Genomic DNA, 22,015 nt, shown 5'->3' on the forward strand with positions numbered 1-22,015 from the left:
GTTCTATGATTGGGGTAGCAGCTTGAAAGGCACCAGTGGCATATAGAGGTCAGTGTCCCTTTTATAAACCCTCCCTTCAAAGAGCCAGCAAGCTGGTGCCTTATCTGAGACTCCATCATGTTTCTGGCTAACACTGTTTAACCTGCCTTGGAGATCCCCTAAAACTCTGCCTCACCCAACTTAGAGGCCCACCCCAGCTGCTTTTCCATATGAATGGCTGGTCTTGGCTCAAGCTTCACAACTTCCTAAATTCTCTCAAAAAAGCAACAGCTGGCCTCAGTGAGCCCCAGATGTGACAGAAGCAGCAGCCAGCCTAGATTCACACCTTGGCTTCACCTGGGAATCTCCAAGCCCAGCACTAGTAGCAGCCACCTCAGATTGCTTTATAGCTCAGGCAGGGTGGCCCTGGGCAAAACAATGGTGGGAGCTGACCTGGGTCTGCACCACCAAGGGAAACCCCAGGGCCAGTGCACCCAGTGGACAGCTACAGACCACGTTGGAGTATCACCACCCTGCCCCTGCACAGCTGATCCTCCACAGACAGCAGAGGTTGGTGGTAAGTAGCCATGGCCAATCCTTGCAGCTGTCTGGCCTGGGTAAATCCCTCGACCTGCCAACAGCAACCAAGGCTCAACTACAAGAGGAGACAGCCCGCACAAAGGACATAAGTACCCAGCTTGGATGATAGTGGAGGCTGTGCCACTGGATCCTATAGGACACCTTACTATAGTAGGCCACACTACCAAGACATGGAATCAAAGCAGCTCCACTGAGTACATAGAAACAAACACAGGGAGGTTGCCAAAATGAGAAGACAAAGAAACATGGCCCGAATGAAAGAACAACCCAAAACTCCAGAAAAAGAGCTAAATGAAATGGGAGATATGCAATCTATCAAATGAAGAGCTCAAAACACTGGTTATAAGGATGTTCAAGAACTCAGGACCTCAACAGCATAAAAAAATCCAGTCAGAAACAAAGGTTACACTAACTGAAATAAGGAACAATTTACAAGGAAACAACAATAGTGTAGATGCAGCCAAGAATCAAATCAATTATTTGGAACATAAGGAGGCAAAAAACAATAAAGTAGAACAAGAACCCCCTCCCCCCCAAAAAAGGGAAGGGAAAAAAATACGTTAAGCAGCCTCTGGGACAACTTCAAGAGGTCCAACATTTGCATCGTAGTAGTGCCAGAAGGAAAAGAGAAAGAGCAAGAAATTGGAAATTCACTTGAAACAATAACGAAAGAAAACTTCCCTAATTTATTGAAGGCAATAGATAATGCAAGTCCAGGAAGCACAGAGTCTCAAACAAGATGGATGCACAGAGGCCCACTCCAAGACACATCATAATTAAAATGTCAAAGGTTAAAGGTAAAGAGAGAATCTTAAGAAGAGAAAAGCAGTTAGTTACCTAAAAAGGAGTTCCCATAAGACTGTCAACTGATTTCGCTAAAGAAACTGCAGGCTAGAAGGGATTGGCAAGAAATATTAAAAGTCTTTTTAAAAAATATATTTTACTGATTATGCTATTACAGTTGTCCCATTTCCCCCTTCACTCCCCTCCACCCTGCACATCCTCTCCCACCCACTTCCCCCCTTTAGTTCATGTCCACGTGTCATACTTATAAGTTCTTCAGCTTCTACATTTCTCATACTATTCTTACCCTCCCCCTATTTCCTACCTACAATCTATACTACTTATTCTCTGCACCTTTTCCCCCTCTCTCCTCCTCCTACTCCCGTTGCTAACCCTCCATGTGATCTCCATTTCTTGTGTTCTGTTCCTGTTCTATTTGTTTGCTTAGTTTCTTTTGGTTTTGCTTTAGGTGTGGTTGTTAATAATTTTGAGTTTGCTGTCCTTTTACTATACCTGTTTTTTTTTAACCTTCTTTTCTTACATAAATCCCTTCAACATTTCATATAATAAGGGCTTGGTGATGATGAACTCCTTTAACTTGACCTTATCTGAGAAGCACTTTATCTTCCCTTCCATTCTAAATGAAAGCTTTGCTGGATAGAGTAGTCTGGGATATAGGTCTTTGTCTTTCATGGCTTGGAATACTTCTTTCCAGCCCCTTCTTGCCTGTAAGGTCTCTTGAGAAATCAGCTGACAGTCTGTTGGGAACTCCTTTGTAGGTGTCTGTCCCCTTATCTCTTGCTGCTTCTAGGATTCTCTCCTTCATTTTTACCTTGGCTAATGTAATTATGATGTGCCTTGGTGTGTTTCTTCTTGGGTCCAACTTCTTTGGGACTCTCTGAGCTTCTTGGACTTCCTGGAAGTCTATTTTCTTTGCCAGATTGGGGAAGTTCTACATGTTCAATCTGTTGCTCTACCTCTTCCCCTTCTGGTACCCCTATAATTTGCATGTTGGAACGTTTAAAGATGTCCTGTAGGTTCTTAAGCTTCTCCTCGTTTTTTTGAATTCTTATTTCTCCATTCTTTTCTGTTTGGTTGTTTATATCTTCCTTCTGGTCCACTCTACTGTTTTGAGTCCCAGTTTCCTTCCCATCACTATTGGTTCTCTGTGCATCTTCCTTCATCTCTTTTATGGTAACTTGCATTTGTTCATTTAATTTGTGACCAAAATCAACCAATTCTGTGAGCTTCCTGATCACCAGTGTTTTGAACTGTGAATCTGGTAGGTCAGCTATCTCTTGGTCGCTCAAAAGGATGAGTTTTGGGGCACTGATTTGTTCTTCTGTTTGAGCCATCTCTCTCTCTCTCTCTCTCTCTCTCTCTCTCTCTCTCTCTCTCTCTCTCTCTCTTTTGGTCTGGCCGCTCCTGTAACGGTGAGGGACGGAGCCTTAGGTGTTCACAAGGGCTGGGCACCCCTGTTGCTAGATTGTGATGTTGTATGTGAGGGTGGAGTCAAGAGGGAACAATGGCGGTAGCTCTGCTTTCCGTGGGACCCTAGTTCCTTCTCTGGGATCCTGGGTTGTGCGCTCTGCCCTGCTCCACAATCACCGCCTCATTGGGTCTGCCAGCTGCCGCTTGCGTACTCAGGGTCTACCCACTGTGATCTTGCGCCCCTAGATGCCTTACGCACCTAATTCTCCCTGTTCTCCGTGCTGCGATCAGTGCTCAGCTGCTTGTCTCTGCCCCTCCTACCAGTCTGGATAAACGGGTCTATTTCAACTTCTTGGCTGTCTGACTTCCATTCAGATAAATCTTCTGTCAGTTCTGGATGTTATTCTGCCTCCAAATCGTTGTTGTTTCAATTTTGGTTGTGCGTGGAGGTATGGTGCATCCACCTATGCCTCCATCTTGCCGGAAGTCAGAAATACTAAAAATCTTGAAAAGCAGAGACCTACAGCCAAGATTCCTCTACCCAGCAAAGCTATCATTTAGAATCAAGGGGCAGATAAAAAGCTTCCCAGGCCAAGAAAAACTAAAGGAGTCCATTACCAAACCATTATTATATGAAATGTTAAAGGGACTTATTTAACAAAAAGATCAAAACTATGAACAATAAAATCCATAACGATTGAATCTAAAAAACTAAGCAAAGAAGAACGGACACAGAAATCACGGACAGAGTGTTTTGATGTTGGCCAGATGGGGGGTGGCATGGGAGAACAGGTAAAAAAGTGAAGGGATTAAGAAGTACAAATAGGTAGTTACAGAAGAGCCATGGGGATATAAAATACAGTACAGGAAATGGAGTAGCCAAAGAACTTATACATGGACATGAACAATGGTGGGGGCATTGCCTGAGGGAGTGAGGGTGCTGTGTGGAGGGAGGCAAAGGGGGAAAAAAAATCAGGACTACTTTAATAGCACAGTCAATAAAATATAATTTTAAAAAAGTATTTGACAAAATCCAACATTTTTTCATGACCAAAACTTTCAACAAATTAGGTATAAATGGAATGTATTTCAACATCATAAAGGCCATATATGACAAACCCACAGCTAACATCACCCTCAATGGTAAATAATTGAAAGTTTTTGTTTTAAGATCGGGAACAAGACTAAGATGCCCACTCTTGCCACTTTTATTCAAAAACAGTACTGAAAGTCCTCACCATTCTTTTCAGTTCAACCAGCAAGAAAAAGAAATAAAAGGCCTCCAGGTCAGAAAGTAAGACTGTTTGAAATGTTTGCAGATGACATGGTAATACATCTAGAAAACCCATAAAGATTGCAACAAAAAACTGTTAGGAATTCAGTTAAGTTGCAGGATGGAAAATCAATATATAAAAATCAGTTGTACTTTATATACTAATAGCAAACTATAGGAAAGAGGAATTAAGAAGACAATCCCATTTACAATAGCATCAAAAAGAATAAAGTATTTAGAAATATATTTAACCAAGGAAGTGAAAGATCTGTACACTAAAAACAATAAAAACATTGATGTAAGAAATTGAAGACAAATGAATGGAAGATATTCTGTGCTTGTGGACTGAAAGAATATTGTTAAAATGTTCATACTACCCCAAAGTAGTCTATATAGATTCAATGCAATCTCTACCAAAATTCCAATGGCATTTTCCACAGAAACAGAAAAAAAATCCTAAAATTTCTTTTATGGAACCTGAATAGCCAAAGCAATGTTGAAAAGAACAAAGCTGGAATATCACTTCCTGACTTCAAACCATATTACAAAGCTACAGTAATCATAACAGTGTGGAACTGGCATAACAACAGACACACAGATCAATGGAACAGACTAGAGTCCAAAAATAAATTTATACTATATAGTCAATTAATTTTTGACAAAGATGCCAATAGTAAAATGACAGTCTCTGCAATAAATGGTGGTGGGAAAGCTGAATGTCCATAGGCAAAAGAATGAAAGTAGACCACTATCTTATAACACACAAAAATCAACTCAAAATGAAGACTTGAATGTTAAGAATTGAAACCATATATCCCCTTAGAAGAAATCAAGGGGTGATAAGGTCTTTTGCGGTGATCTTGTTAATGATATTTTGGATTTGTAAGTGGAACTAAAAGCTTTTTTGCACAGCAAAGGAAACCATCAACAAAATAAGAAGGTAACCTATGGAATGGGAGAAAAATATTTGCAAACCACATATCTGGTAAGGAGTTACTGTATTTTGCTGTGTGTAAGGCACACTTTTTTTTGCCCAAATTTTTTGAAGGAAAAGTAAGGATGCGCATTATACATGGGTATAATGATTATGTAACGTGGGTATAATAATGTGCACAATAATCCCATGTGCATAAGGTGCACAAAAATGCAGGTGCGCATTATTCATGGCAAAATAAGGTGAATCAAAAAATATAAGGAACTCAACTCAACTGCAAAAACAGACAAAAAACCCAAGGGGAAAAAAAAATTTAATGGGTAAAGGACCTAACCAACATTTCCCCAAAGATGACATAAAAAGGACCAATTGGTCCTTGTAAAGGTGCCCATCAATACTCATCAGGGACATGCAAGTCAAAACCATATGAGATATCACCTCACACCTGGTAGGATGGCTATACCCAAAAAGAGAATAGATAACAAATGCTAATGAGGATATAGAGAAAAGGGAACCCTTTACACTGTTGGTGGGAATGTAAACTGATATAGTCACCATGGAAAAATAGTATGGAGGTTCCTCAAGAAATTAAAAATAGAACTACTATATGATCCAGCAATTCCACTTTGGGGAATATATCCAAAGGAAACAAAATCATCTGGAAGAGATACCTGTACTCCCATGTTCATTGTAGCGCTACTCACAACAGGCAAGGCATAGAAACAACTTAAGTGTGTGTCAAAGTATGAATGGGTTAAGAAAATGTGGTATCTAGCTATTTACCCACAATGGAATATTATTCAGCCATAAAAAGAAGAAAATCCTGCCATTTCTGACAACATGGATGACCCCAGAGGGCATTATGCTAAATAATGTAAGCCAGACAGAGAAAGACAAATATCGCATGGCATCACTTATAAGTGGAATTGTTAAAAAATCAAAAATAAAAAGTCTCTCTCCCTCCCTCGCTCAAATTTATAGAAATAGTAGAATAGTGGTTGCCAGGGGCTGGAATGGAGAAACGAGGACAGGTTGGTAAAAGGGCACAAACTTTCCATTATAAACATGACTAAGATGCCCTGGCCAGGTGGCTCAGTTGATTGGAGTGTCATCCAGTACACCAAAAGATTGCGGGTTCAATCCCTGGTTGGGGTGTGTTCAGGAGGCAACCAAGAGATGTTTCTCTCTCCCCTTCCTTCCTCTCTCTCTAAAATGAATAAATATATCCTTGGGTGAGGATTTAAAAAAAGATGAATAAGGTCTTGGATCTAATGTATAAACACAGTGATTATAGTTGATAATACTGTATGTACTATATAACTGAAATTTGCCAAGAGATTAGAACTGAAGGATTCTTATCCTTCTACCCAAGAAAGGGTAAATGTAAGGGATTAATGAGTTAATTAACTCAATTGTTAGAATCCTTTCACAATGTATATCAAGTCATGTTGTACTGTTAAGTGTATTACAATTTTGTCAATTATATGCCAATATAACTAAAACAAACCAAAATACCTGACCTAATGAGCAATCTGGTGTTATAGCTTTATCCGAAGGCACTTAAGAGACAGACGTATCTTAAAATTCTAGAGTTAAAAAAATTTCTTTAACTTTGGTCAACATACACAGTGCCCTAAAGACACTTCAAATAAAATAATTTCTAATAATATCTGAAAAGGACTTTGGCTAGCTGAAAAGAAAATGTTTCCTTAAAGATCCCTTACCTATTAAGTTTTTAAATGCAATTATATTTATATAGTAAGCACTGGCACATTGTAAAGCCACAAGCCTCCAACAAATTTTAGTTAGGCCTTGACTATTCCTTTAACAGTTGGCTCTTTTCATATACCAGTGGAGTCCTGAAAATAACCGTTATATTTACAGCGTGTAATAAGCATTATTTACCCTAAGTAAGCTGCAGATAGAGTTTAAAGAATTGATAAAATGTTCATAATAACAACTTCCAAATAAAAGCTAACATTTACTGGATGCTTATTTTGTATCAGCCATTGTGTCTTTAATCAGTTTACATGCATTAGCTCATGTAATGCTTATACCACCTTTATGAGGAAGACATTATTCCTATTTAGCCAAAGAATTCAACTCACCAAGTTAAGAAACTTATCCAAGGCCAGAGCAAAAACCCTACAAACTAGAACTGAACGGAAGTTGATTCAATTTCAAAACCCTTGCACTTTCAATCATTATTGCTGCACCATTGGATATAGCTTGATTTAATACTTTTTGGCCTATAATACAAATATATCATATTAGAATGTGATATATATTGCTTAACCATGATATTTCAACCCCTTTAGGCTATTATAATACAATAAAAGACTTAGTATTCAACAAGTTTAAGATTTAATTTAAAACTTATAGAACCAGTGTGTCCCAGGTGTTAGTCGGATTTAGTATCTGAAATCATTGGGGACAAAGAGAAAGTCGTACAGCATTTGGAGATAATTTTTATTTGAGAAAGGAAGTTTCTTATTTTAACTGTTTATATTAAGGCAAAAAATTGTGGTCACTAGTAAAATAGAAAAGTCTACCTTTCTCTTCCATGGCCTAAAAATACTTATTAATTATTGAAAAATCTATAAACAGATACTTTTAGTAACTAACTTAAATGCTTCTTCTGTTATAATAAAAGTACCATTACAAAAAAATTACTTCAAATAGTTATGAATAATCTGTAAAATTGTATTATAAGGACAGAAAAGGAACAGGGTAGGAAACACTAGAAGCTAGATTTCTTGGACTATACACAGACGTAAGTTTTACTAAGTAATCATATTTTATATAATTATAAAACAAAAAGCAATCCCTGAAAAATCTGAAAGTGAATAAAAAAAATTAACCTCACTGTATATCAAGTTGGTGATGTAACCAGAGAACTATTCAAAGTGATTTAAAAACACTGTAATTTGAGCACACATTTTTAAAGGAACATATCCTAAGGGCAAAAACAAACAAGCAACTCACTTTCCAGTAATCATACTGTTCTGAGATTCTAAAACTGTTGTGCATGCATTGTGGGACAAAGCAAACAGTAATTACATTGGTGTTAGCAAAAATTGGAATTTAGGGTATGGGGAAAAGGTAAGTTTACTAAAATATTGTGTAGTACTGAACTCAAAAGTTGTCAAACATCAACAACTGGTATTTAAAAAAAGAAAGAAAAAAGGACAGAAAAGAAATCATTTTTTAGTTCTCTCCATTGAAAAGGTCTAGAAACAAGGACCAACCCAAGAGCAAGAACACTCTTAGCCTCCAGACTATGGTCTGTAAGTACCATTTCCCACTAAAAGAAACCAGTGTTGCAAATATGAGTAATTCTGAATTTGGGGCAGGGAATGTGAAAAAGAATGATCCTGAAACATTTTGTCATATGAGAAAGCAAGGAATCAATTAAAAAACAAAAAAACAAGCCAGGAAGTGACTGAACATGAGTATTTAAAAGGTCTCAGGAGGAAGTGCCAAAAGTGGGATACTGTCAATGTCAAAAATAACTGCCAGAAACTAAAACACATTAATATATTTAAAACCACAAGTACATAATAATAACCATTAATCACCTTTGGATATTGTTAGGTTACATACCTATTATTTTGAAAATTGGTAAGGGGAGAAAAACAGGTACCAATCTTGCCTTTTGTATTCAAACTGCATCTTAGTGTAACCAAATAATAAGTAGTTCCCGAGATTCTTTCAGGGAGTATGTGAGATCCTTCCCTTTTCAATGACTCGCCTGTGTGAGGAAAGGTTTTCTTCATACTCCTCAACCAAAACAAACACAAATTAAATACCAAAGCAGCTGTGAGAAAGCAGTTGCCTTCTATTAAGCCTGTTACTTTTAAATTTATTGATAATTTAAAATTTGTCTCAGTTTTAATATCTGATCTGGTAAATCTTGAGACAATTTTTAATAGTGTAAAGTTTAAAAATGGCTGATCTGGGCAATAAATAGCATCTGGTGGTTAACATCACACAGACAAGCAGATATTAGGTAACTTTCAATGGAAGTACACAGTACTTTTATAACAGTATACTTGCAATTGTTCCAATCACTATTTACATGAAATAATGGGAGTGTGCGTGCCAGTCGTCTATTAGAATATGTTAAGTGATACCACACAGGTGCAATCTTCAATACCCAAAGAGTAGAAACTTTATACAATGATAAATTCCTTTAAAATGGAGAGATGAGGAGAAGGAGGAAGGGAGAGAGAGAGAAGCTATAAATTAGACTTAAATTTATCAACTAAGAGCAATGTATGGACCTTATCTTGATCAAATGGAATCGTTTAAATAAAATCCAAAGGGAATCCATTTTTTCTATTCCCTTTATTTTGTTGTATTTGGACTTTTTCATAATAGAAAAATTAATCAAATATATCTCTACCGTCTTCCTCACCAACTAAAAAGAAAAGGCATTCTAAAAGCCACTCATGTAAAATAGAGGTGGGGGGAGGGTTTCAGAGGCCAACAGATAAATCGTAGCAGAGAATCAGAAGAACTCTATAAAAGACAAATACATGGGTTGCTATGTAGTGACAAAGTTCCAGGATCCTCTATAATTAGGGTTAGCATATAATTTATGGTCCAAACAGGGACATTTTTGAGAAAGAAGTGCTATTTCTAATTTTGAAGTAGGTATAAACAAGGACTGTCCCAGGAAAACAAGACATATGGTCACTCTATCTGTAAAAGATTAAATTATAAACTGATTTTCACAAAAGATTCTTAACTCAATCCTTTGGGTAACTATTTTCCATAGAAACACATTCCAAATATTACATTTTCAGAAAAACTAAGATATTCTACATAAAAAAACTTTCCCTCTCTCTTACCTGGCACATAGTTGTTTCATAGAGGGATATGTCTACTTCTCTCCTTGTTGCTCAGTTACTCTGCACACTTCCAGCCAATTCCTTTTCATGATAAACTAAACTGTAAGAGGAAAGTTACACTCACCTGGAACTTTGCTTGTCTAAAATTACATGTCTTCCCATATGGCCCAAATCCCTACTCCATTTATGAACAAATAATTTATTCCTAGCAACACTTAAAATTTTAATAGCCTAGAGGTTAAGAAAGAGTAAGGTAAAAACAATCTGAGTTAGTCAACCAGCCTAGATTCCAAAGAGCCTTGGAGCTGGCAGTATTACCTACTTGGTCTAAGTGGTTTAGCTACAGTAACTTCTGAGATCCATATATTATATCAACGTAATTTCATTTTTTAAATTTCTAATAAATTATAATGTGCCACCAATAAGGTAACTTACCTATTCTATCCGTAAATATTTTATGCCACTTCACAGATTTAAAAATACTAGTAAACTTTTAAAATAAAAATAGCCTAAATATGTAACAATTTGGTACAATTCTAGCCTCATCCTAAAATGTGCATCGACACCATGTCAATCTACCCTTATTTTGTTCTATTACTAATCTACAACTTAAAGTTCTAATTCCCATAGATAAAACTAAATTAGTAATAGCAACAACAAAAAAATTAAAAGGGGACTTCAAAGATTTGGACTAGCTTCCATATTTCCCTCAGATCTTTTTTTTTTTTAAGAAGTTATTCCACCTATTTTTCAGGCTGTGCGCATAAAGACACTAAACTTGCATAGTGATAGTAGTTTGCACTACAGAGACTGAGAAAATAAAAACTTATGCATTCATGTTATAATCTAATGCTACACTGAGCATGCAATCAATTATACCGCCTCAACAATCCTTTATTTTGGGAGTTTAAACTCTATTATCTTTAGAACTAAAATAAAGTTAAAAAAAATGTGCCCTAAGATTCTATCCTGAACATTATCATAATAAACATTTATTTTAAATATCCATATCTAACTGTGGCCCTTCCATTTCTTCTGGTTTCTCTTATTAAACAAATGAACTCAACAGCTTATGTTAACAAAGGAAAAGGTAACATGAATGCAGAGGCAGTCTAACTGCCAACAGGTCTTTCCAGGTTCTTCCTCATAAATAAAACTGCCCTTGGATCCCAAGAATGCCCAAAGAGTTGATTATTAACTGCAGATCATCCTCCTTCACAGAGCTGTGCGAGTACAAATTGTATGTGTTGTGGCATGCACAGAGGTTGGTGGGAGGAAATAGAGATTTTCAACACAGGCCAAAGATCATAACAGGGCAGGAATACAAAACCATGGAGACCAGGCGGGGGTTGGCAGAGAGAAACAACCTCAGATAAAATGACAATGGGTACAAATATGAAACAATGAGATCCATCTGGACACATATTAATAACATGTCCATATTATTAAATATGCTATAATACTAAAACAACCTAATCAGATCATAATTTCTAAGAATTATGAAACTATCTTCTTACTATATTCAGCAACACACACACCTCATTAGATTCCTGGATTTTATTTATGTATTCACATTTTAGGAGTGGGGAGGAGAAAATCTCAGCAGCAGAAGACAGTAAAAATGATAAAAATAAAATGTCTTTTTTGTGGGTGGTGGTGTGGGAAAAGAAGGCTTGAATTGGAGAATGTTAATTATGTAGCCTGAAGAACTCTGAAGAGTGAAAAGTTTATATTCTAACAATTTCACCTCCACTAAAATAAAGGGATAAGCATAAAGGTTTAATTTTTAACCTTATTTTACCCATAAATCTGAGTTATACAAATTAGTAATTCCCCATACAAATGGCAAATAGTATCTATAGAAGAATCTCTATTTCTTCAAGCTAACAAGACAGTGGCATCTGTCAGAATGATTGTGTGGACAGCCAATGAAAATTAAGTATGCTTAAAAATAGTATCAAGACAGTAGAATATACTGGAGTTATAAAATCTTTCACTATTTACTTTTAAGACTGAAACAAATGAGCTTTGTGTTTAAGTACATATAAACAAACCCATAACCACAGTAAAAATCGTATTAGCCCATCCAATTTCCCTCTCTTGTCCTAGTTTCTTTTTGCTGGGGAGAGGCGTTATGGGATAATAATAGCAGGAAAAAAGGTGGAGCAGCTGCAAATGCAAGATGAAGTACAGTGCTGCATTTCACCTTCATTCTAGTCTACTGCTACTGCTGGCAGGGTTTTATTAGAAATAAGATAAACTGTTTGGGGGAGCCAAGGCAGTTATCAATACCTTTGGAATGAAAATGTGTTCCCCACTCCCCGCTTGATTTTTGCCAGGAACTTTTTAGGGCCTCTGGCAAGATTCAGGTATTAGGAGCAGTAGAAGCCACAATGAAGAAATTTCTAATTGGGAAGTGGGGGGTGTGCAGGAAGACAAAGTTTTCCTTAGAGCTAGCCATGTGGGTCTTAGTACATGGGAAAAAACTGTATGGAATGGAGGCCAGGGTTTGAATTAGATAGTTTCTATTTTAGTCCCACAAATCTATGGCAATAATCCATATGAATGGATTACAAAGAGAAGAAACAACTACCCTAAATTTCTTTAGTAATGGAAAATAGAGCCTACTAAATTTCATGTTAACACTGTCACTATTTTACTGATAAAAAAGTTCTAACTAATGTCAATGACATTAAGTCAAATTTCCCTTTTCAGACAAAATATTATATCATTACTGCCAAGACCAGTACACACAGAAATATAAGTAGGTGAACACATGTATCTTTCTTTTACAGAGGGAAATGACACAAAACTTGATCAGGGTTGATTATTATTACGATGTATATTAAAGGTAGTTTTTCAGTTATTCTAATAAGTTAAAACAAAACATCTCTTCTTTGCTAGCAGTCACCAGCTCTGGATCCATAAGCAAAAATTAGCATTCCAATTTCCTTACTGTCTTCTGCAGTCTAGATAGAAGGGAAGACTTTAAGACTAGTTTAATAACATTGTAATACAGGTGGCATTTCAAGTTAAGCAACAGATGTGCTTTTGGAAAACCTGAGTTCTGACCAGTTATTTCTAAAATTCAAATTCTCTTAAAATATATTAAGTAAAAGCAGAAACTGAACATAACTCATATATTTCTTTATAAAGGAAGAATCCTTTTGCAAGCTAAATAATTGCTATCTAACTTGTCTATGAATGTTAATTCTCTAATATTGTGGTTTTAAAAAGCCTAGCACACATGTATTGTTTTGACATTTATTTTAAAACTAACTGAAAAGGATCAGGACACTGATCCTTTTAACATATTAATGAAAAGTTCCACAAGGGCCCAAACGTTCAAATATTGTAATTTTGCTTAAAGTGCCAGATAAACTCACAGATCTCCAACTCTATGATTCATCATAATTCTAGTAATATGGATGCAATCACCTCACTTTTAGTTGGGAGTAGAGCACAAATGTATCAAAGTTGTGCCAACACTAAAAAGTAGGGGAGAAGGAAATCTCTGGGGAAAATCAGGTTCTCCAGGAAATTGTCTTTCTTCAGTTAGTATTTTAGGTGATGGCAAGCCAACCCATAAATGCTGCAGGGTGCTCTCCTCTGTTATAAAACTGGAGCTAACAATATGCAACCTTCACAAAGGGAAACAAATTATTTAATGTGATCTAATCCCAACACAAATAAAGACAATGTGTATGTTGGAATATTAGTTTTATTCAGATAAAACTTCAGGAATATCCTAAATATTCAGGAATATTCAGAATATTCCTTCCCATTTCTTTCTCCTTTTTTAGATTTTATCTTTTAGAGAGGGGGGAGGGGAGGGAGAGAAACATTGATGTTCCAAAGAAACGTCGATGTGTTGCCTCTTGCAGGCCCTCAACTCAGGCATGTGCCCTGGGCGGGGAATTGAACTGTCCACCTTTCGGTAAGAGGGACAACACCCAACTCACAAAGCCACACCAGTCAGGGTTTCTTTTTCCATTTTTTTAAGGAGAATTCTGCTCTAAATGCTCTAGAACTGGTCTACTCAGGAGATAATTTGTATTTTAGGAGGGTGGAGATCAAGGAATTTATTTTCTTTTCACCCATACAAAGCTTTACTTTTTTATTTTTTTCCTTGGAGGAAGGCATGGTTCCCTACCAGATATTCAGGGATATACAAAATTTCAGGTTAGCAGTATATGGCTGGCACAAATTCAATGCTTCAGTGGGAAGTACAAATGATTTCTTTTAATTGTATGCCAAAATGAATAATCTCCCAGGGAAAAGAACCTCCTCCTCCTGTCTTCCCTACCTCCTGCCCCTCCCCCACCTGCATTGCCTCCCTGCTGTGCAAAGAGCCCTTTGTCCTGCCCCATACTTATCTAGCTGTTTGGCCATATTGACAGGCCAACTAGAAGCATAATAAGGGAGTCAGTCTGACATAAGCAGCTGGCAATTTCAAACAAAAATCTTCCTTTCTACGTAGACCAAATCCTGCTGCAGAGGTCTCAGGCTCCTCCCATGCTTCCACCTATTTTTTAAACAGAGCAGCAAGGAATTCGGTATTTTGCCTGTATTAGGTAGGTAGCACATCAAAAACTTGATTTTCCAGACAGAAAAAAATTCTGTTCAACTTCCTGTATCTCCTGCTTTTTTACAATTCATAATATAGGCCAAAGAATGTTCCCAGCTCTGGGTATATACACATAATTAACATGGCTAAGAAAATGATTATTATTAATTCAGTTTGCCATCAAAACTCTGAGAATTTTCATATTGCGAAGACAGAAGAGCATAAAAGAGAAAGCAGCCAGACCAAACCATTAGTCGAATACATAAAGCAAAACAGGCCAATAATCTTAGTGTTTTAAAACTACTAAGACATTATTCCAATAAACAGAAAATTCCTTTCCCGTCTTTATATCAAAGATAGTTAATGTGACCCTTACACCTCTCCCTGAGGTACTCAGCAAACAAAATCAATATGATGGAAAAACTGAGTGAGGCAGGATGGGATTACAAATTCCTTGCTCAGTGAGGGCTCATTTAAGTAGAATGAGATTTAGCTTCATCATTCCTTTATTATAGTTCAAATTCCCTTCGTAAAATGTTAAGAGTTTGAATATTTCTATAAAATGATGCTTTCTAATAATCTTCCACTTCCAAGTCTGGGTACCTTTTATTCAATTTAAACTTGAATATACAACAGGACACTTTTCATAAGACTCTAATTCAACGAAGTATATACTGATAAGTTAAAAAACAACAACAGTATTTTCTCATCTTTCATGAACTTCCCTGAATTTTTACAAGAGAAATCAATCACAGCATCAAGTGAAAGGTTAAAAATACAATTTCACCATGTATTTTGGAATTTTTCTCTGTAAGGAATGATACCAATCACTGTCTATCCCAAGTACATTACATTTATTTTTTTTTAAGGAGTGCTTTCTGAAAGGATGTTTTAAATCAAATTATAAATAACCACCAGTTATACTAAAATATACATTCTCACATATTTTACAAAATAATTTTTGTCTTAAAATATCCCTATCAAAAAATTTTACTTTACAATACCTGAAAAAATTTTTATAAACTAAATTCCATTGCTAGACCTTTTAGTTTCAAATTAAAGTGACAAATCACCATAGTGGGGCCAGAAGTCACAAGAAAGTTTTATTCTATTCATGATCCACTTTCTCACTGAGGGGATGTACCTAATAATCACTGACTGTCCTTAACTATGGCCTAATGTTTCATAAATTATTTTGCGATGAAGAGGACAAAGTACAAGTTGTTGTCTGCATATTATTTTCATGTCCAAAGACAAAATTAAATAGCCTCTCTCCCCTAGAAGGGCCAGAGTAACTTCGGAAAGTATGTTAAGTTCCTGGACACAAAACAGTATCACAAGATATAAAAATTTTCAAGCATACTGGTTAAATAAATCCTGTGAAAAAGGCCTCTATAATCTTTCAGCAAATGATTACATCAAGATCACAATGGGTTCCAAACAACAGGAAATACAAATGAAAAAACAATTATTTTATCAGTAACTTTAACATGTAGTAACTTAAACACAAAAACATTTATATCTAAAATGTTAAACAGCTACCATGAGTGAAACCATACTTATCTGATATGCATCTTTTATACATGATAGAAATAAAAATTAGAAGCACCTAAAAATAGTATCCATGAAAGGTTGTTTCATTAGTCACTGTGTATCACTGAGAGACAATGCAAACCACATTCGTGAATGACAAAACTCATTTCCATTCTTTTTAGTTCCCTGCCACAAATGCCACAGTCATGCTATACATTATAAATGATTGTGGGATTTTAAGTACATTTACACAAAAGTCAAACATATCAAATTCCGAGAGAAAAAATATAGGATATTAAGAGTCTTGGGTGGGGGGCACTGCATCAGTTAAGTACTGCATGAAATTGGTGGTACATTTGGATGGTGGCTCTCCTTCAAGTACTTCCATACTCAACAAACTGTTCTGCTCAATCAGAGATCTTCCTAATGTACAGGAGCTGTGGGGGAGGAGAGGCCACATAAGAGGCTAAGAGGCCATCTTCTCAAGCATGTGTACACTACACTACCAGATTTCTGAATATTCCTTCTAGTCTGGCCTTTGTGCAGATGGATCGTCATCAAATATACATCCTTGTGGTCCTGGAGAACTACATTCAATACACACACACACACACACACACACACACACACACACACACACAATATGAATCCATTTTATAAATCAAACTCCAAAGAAATAATTTAATCTGGAGAAATCTATTAAGTGATACAGAAATTAGGAAAATACTTCTGAGATTTACATTTACAAATCATTCTGAAAAGGGCACTTCTATTTCAAGATTCCAAATTTAGTAAAATGTTTTGCAAAACATCTATTCCATACAGTAAATATGGCCTAAAAACTGAAAGGCAGGAGACGATTAACAATATTAAAACTGAATCAATGATTAAAGAGTTGGAGAAACACATGTCAATAACAGAAAAAAAAAAAACAAAACCCCTGATATTTTCCCCATCTGGTTTTCAGAAAGATCCTTAAATTACTACTTTCATTTTAAATAGATTGAAAAATTAAAACTCTAATGGAACTTTCAGTTCTATCTAACGCAAGTCTACAGATAAAAACCAGAAGTCTGCCCCCAAAACAAAACCAAACAAAAAATTTAAGTCTTTACTATAATCCAGTTTCCAGATGCTGATATCCATAAATGGGTAGAAGGTTATGAATTCTCATCTCTCACCAATAAAATGCAAACCAGCCCAGCAGTGAAAATTCCCAGGAAAGCAAGGTTTCTTCTTAGTACTGAAGCAGCCATTGCCTAAGTGCAGCTCCCTGCAGCCAACAGCATTAATGGACGCTGCACTGCTGTCCTTCCCTGGAGACAGCAGCCAGCACTACTCAAGCTTCTCACGTAGCAACCAGAGCTCCAGAGCCAGCAGCTGCTGCTGCCTTGTATACTCACCCCTGTGATCCAACCCAAAGGAACAACCTTCTCCTTACCCTACCCCCACTCCTTGCACTTTTTTTTTTTTTTTGGACCAATACTCCATGCCAGAAGAGCTGGAATTACGCTTTAGAAAGAAACAATCCTAAGGTCACCCTTTTAGTTTTAAACTAAGGGCCTTTTATTAGAAAAATCAATATTTACCAAATTCCAAATACTCATTTTAATTAAGCCAGCAATTTAGGACAGAAGATTAAGCTTTAGTCTTTAAAAGGCCAATTTTTCAAGCACTCTTTTTACAGTCAAATTTAAATTTGCAGTCAGAGACAGGGCCTGTGTCATGCCCTACCAAAAGACGTAATTCATTTTTGTATCTTAATGACAGTCTGAGTAAACCTTAAAGACTACAATCCTTTAACAGGCAGAATTGTTGGCTATAGAAGAAAACGAATGATCCTCCTGAGAAAATTGGAAGAAATCCAATAAAAAAATTTTTCCTGTGTCCTCTAAGAGGCCCCAAAACCTCTGATTATGTGAATATTCTCTACTTTAGTCCTAGCTCAGATTCCACACATCTAAAATTACAACTTGTAACTCTTTTCTGAGTGACCTAAAAGCATTAATGATATAAAGTCAACCACCAAGAAATTTTCAAAATACGGGGTACACATTCTCCTGAAAAAGCTCACAGTGCTAAACTCAAGAGTATAGCTATGTAACATCTGCCCAACAAAAAATGTAAATATGACCTTGGTTACAAATAAATCATTTAAAAGCAACTTGTTTAGTCAAGTCATGGAATAAATTAGCATAGAACTCGGGGGTTCTTTCTGTACTATGAACACGGGGAAAACGAGAGAAATGAACTAAAGTATAGACAAAGCCTAATGGAACCCAGAGATCTGGGCACGAAATGAGTTAGTGGTGGTGAACACATTGCACAAGTAACATGAGAAAGCAGAAAATGCAGGTCATATATGCACTCCTGACCCAGACCAGCAGAGCTGGCTGCAGCATCAGTATCCAAGCGAAAGACCAGTTATTCCTAAGAAATGAGACAAGCAAAAGACCTCTACAGAATGAATTAGCATAGAGGGGGCTTTCCCAACAGTTAAACTTTCCCTCTCACGCGATTCACCTACTTAAAAACCAGGACTTCTCACGGCCATTCACTTCACATCCCTAGCTTCCACGCAAAGGGAATGGGAATTCATAAAGGGTAAATTTTTCTGCCTTTAAAGACATTCTCAAGTGATTGCTCTCCACGCCCAAGGCTGGGAGAACGACACAATCTGGCTCAACTCCAAGCCCAAACCCTACAAATTCAATAGAACTATTTCAGAGATACTGGGGCCGACGCCACAGGGAACCCAAGAATGTGGAGTGGGGATGGCAGAGGTAATGTCTTTAGTGTGGGAAAGGAAGCAATCACCTGAGATGTAGGACCCAAGAACGACAGGGAAGGCGTCGAGAAACATTATAAACGGGATATAAAGGCCCCCTGAACGATCAGTGTGTCACCAGGCCGCAAATTGGGGTGGGGGTTGGGGGTTTGCGGGGAAAAAAAAAGTATGCCTGTGTATTTTAAGAGAAGAGAAAGAGGCTTATCCTGAAATCCAAGGTAAGCGTGGAGTAGGCAGTTCCCAGGAAAAGGGGTGAAGAGACGTTGGGGGAGGGGAAGCGTCCTGATCCAGGAAAAACATGAAAAGGGTAGTGGGGTCGACTAGATTACTAAGGGGACCTCTCTCCCTGGGAAAGAGGAATGCAACGGTGTGTAAGGCGTGTCGAGGGAGATGAGAAGGGGCAGCATCCTCCTGCTAAAAGCCTGGGGAGGGCCAGGCCCACATCCCGAGATCGAGCGCGGGTAGACGGAGGAGGTGACCCTTCCCTCCCTCGGGGCCCGGTCGAGAGGGTAGGTCCCTCTTTTCTGTCGGACCCTTACCTTATCCCAGTTGCTGCAGGGGCCTGGGCCCGGGCTGCAGCGCACGGCACTCCCGGGAGGCAGCAGGACTCGAGTTAGGCCCAACGCGGCGCCACGGCGTTTCCTGGCCGGGAATAGCCCGTGCCCGTGAGGTGGGGGTGGGGGCAGAAAGGCGGAGCGAGCAAAGGCGGGGTGGGGGAAGGGCCAAGGGAGGAGGGGGGGCCGGCACTACAGTGTTGGCGGACTGGCGGGATTGGGGCTGCGTGAGTCTCTGAGCGCAAGCGGGCGGCGGCCGCCCCTCCCCCGGCGGCGGCGGCGGCGACGGCGGCGGCGGCAGCAGCTCACTCAGCCGCTGCCCGAGCGGAAACGCCACTGACCGCACGGGGATTACCAGCGCCGGCGCCAGGGGCACCTGGGACACGCCCCCTCCCGCCGCGCCATTGGCTTCTCCGCCCACCGCCCCACACCCATTGGCCAAGCCGCCGCTAATCAGCGGAAGCTGCCGCGGCTGCCTAGAGAAGAGGCTGTGCTTTGGAGCTCGAGCTCTTTAGAGAACCTCGGCTAGGTAGGGGAACGGAACTTTGGTGGGAGGTCTGCCTGGTGGATACGGAGGGAGTAATGGTTCGCTGAGGTGGTTTGACCGGTACTTGGGGGTTCCCTTCTTCCTCGAGAATTTGGGAGTATAACGTTTGTTGTGGTGGTAGGAAAAGGGGGTTAGGGGCAGGCGGGAGTGAGGCACGCCCGGCAGCTACCGGAGGGGGAGGGAGGCGTAGAAAAGGCTCGAATCCAGACGGAGCCATTGCTACTGCAGAGGGAGGAGCGCTTCCTGTTCAGTTTTGCCACTGATTGGCCGCTCCTCCTCCCGCCGTGTGTGAAAACACAAATGGCGAGTTCTGGTTGGAGTAAAGGGCTTGTCAGTTACAGGGCGGGAATGCGTAGCTGCCTAGGAACTCTCGCGTTGCTCCCTAGGTTGGGTGGGTAGGTAGGTGGGGAGAGTTGGATATACGGGTGCGGTCGGCCTCCTGTAGGGGGGGAAGAGTATACGTCGAGGGGGTTGGCAGGAGGAGGGTCAGTGAAAGTGACTCCTGTGCGGGCGTCCTGCCACCCTCCCCTTTGGGGGAGTCGGTTTACCCGCCGCTCGGATTCGGCAGCTGATTGGTTGCTGAATCATGGGAAATGGCCCCTTGCTATTGGCTCGGGTCCCAAGTGAGCGAAACCACTGCACGGGTTGGCGGGGGTGGCGGGAAGGCGGTCGTTGGTACGTTCTTTTCCGAGGCCCAGCGCCGCAGTGTCTGGCCCCGCGCCCGAGCGCAACGTGGCAGGAAGCGCGCGCTGGAGGTGGGGGCGGGTTGCTGGGCTGAGACTTCTGGGTGGTGGCACCGCGGCTCCGCCCCGGGCGTCCGCCGCCCAAAAGGCTTTACTAGCCCGACCAGCTCCTGGACCTGTGGGGGTGGGGAATGGAGCAGGGGTCGGCCAGGCTGTTTATGGGTGGGAGGCGCATGTTCTCTGAAAATCGGCGCGAGTTGCTACCCTGAAGGAGCTGCAGTGGAAGAGGCGGAGAGAGGGCCGCACCCTTTCAGGCAGGGGGAGGGGAGTGCCGCAATACCTTTATGGGAGTTTTCTGTTGCCTCCAGTTTCTTAAGGACCGCCCTGGGCCTAGAAGAATCTCTCCCTCCCCCGTGATCTCGTCATCGCCTCCATGTCGAGTCGCTCTTTCTAGATTAGGGGCGGGATTCTTTTGCCCATGCTTAACCTGGTGCCTGGGCGTTGTCCTGCAGGGGTTTCAGCAGGTGTAATATTTTGAGGGTGAGCCCAAATTCTCTTGTCTTCCCACAGACTTGTGTCACAAAGTAATTATAATAGGAGTGGAGGAGAGAAATGGAGGGCAGACTGGTTTTATACTACAAGAAGACTGCGTGTGTATTACTAATTGAAGTCCTTTTTGTAGTTTTTTTTCCTCCTGGGGATAAAATGAGAGCCTAAAGGCAGACTTAGTTTTATAGTCACCCCATTTGAGACCCTTACTTAACCTCGAAAATACGGTATTGCACATTAAATCTTAATCTTAAAATTTTTAGGCCCCCTTCCTTGCAACTCCAGGATCAGGCACCTTAGCAGCTCTAACTCCTAGTTTGAGCCCGTTTTCTATTTTCTGTTTGTTGTACTTGCTCATCCAGTCCCCACAAACATGCTATTGGCTTTCTCCTCTTCTGTTTTTGGTAGCCCGGTGAGTCATGAAACCAGACAGATTGGTTCCACCCCCCAGTTAGCCTGCCTAACCTGAGCAGAGGCCTCACTCATGCCAGGATTACCTTTTTTTGTTGGTATTTTACTTCTGACCTTGACTACTGTTTGAGAATTGGACATGAGGTTCAGCAACATCTCCCTTTTACCTTCTTTGAATATCCTCTCAATCCATCTTGTTTTTTATGTTCTCATCAGTTAGTAACTGAGTTCAATTGCCATGATACTAATAGCCTCCAAGCTAGTGCCTATGCCTGCGGTATTCTCTTTTGATCTAACATGGTACCAGGACAATTGTCCTAAAATACAGCCTGTTCGTGAAAATGACTGATGTAACTCCTTTACTGACTTGACACCTACTTACAGGATGAATTCCATCATCAGTAATGTGATATTTGAGGCTCCTCAATAGGCTAACCTCATCTGTTCTTAACAGCTTTTTCATTTGTGGCAATTTTCCACAGGTAAACACCAATACTATTTCTCTGCTTAAGTCATACTGAATTGAGTAC

The 22,015-nt window shown here is 39.5% G+C and overlaps 1 protein-coding gene across 11 annotated transcripts in view; it reads right to left on the reverse strand.

Annotated features, from left to right (window-relative positions):
* SETD5 (SET domain containing 5) overlaps positions 1-19,407 on the reverse strand; it is a 76,819-nt gene extending 57,412 nt beyond the window's left edge. For 8 of the 11 annotated variants that reach the window (XM_045831970.1, XM_045831968.1, XM_045831960.1 and 5 more), the window contains exon 1: positions 19,281-19,407. The gene's annotated coding sequence lies outside the window, so the exon portion shown is untranslated. The remainder of the gene's footprint in view (positions 1-19,280) is intronic. The other 3 variants (XM_045831963.1, XM_045831967.1, XM_045831961.1) reach the window with 3 other exon arrangements.
* Positions 19,408-22,015: the final 2,608 nt, after the last annotated feature.

Source organism: Phyllostomus hastatus, unplaced genomic scaffold (assembly GCF_019186645.2).
Source record: "Phyllostomus hastatus isolate PE091 unplaced genomic scaffold, TTU_PhHast_1.1 phas_contig_16, whole genome shotgun sequence".
NCBI lineage: Eukaryota > Metazoa > Chordata > Mammalia > Chiroptera > Phyllostomidae > Phyllostomus > Phyllostomus hastatus.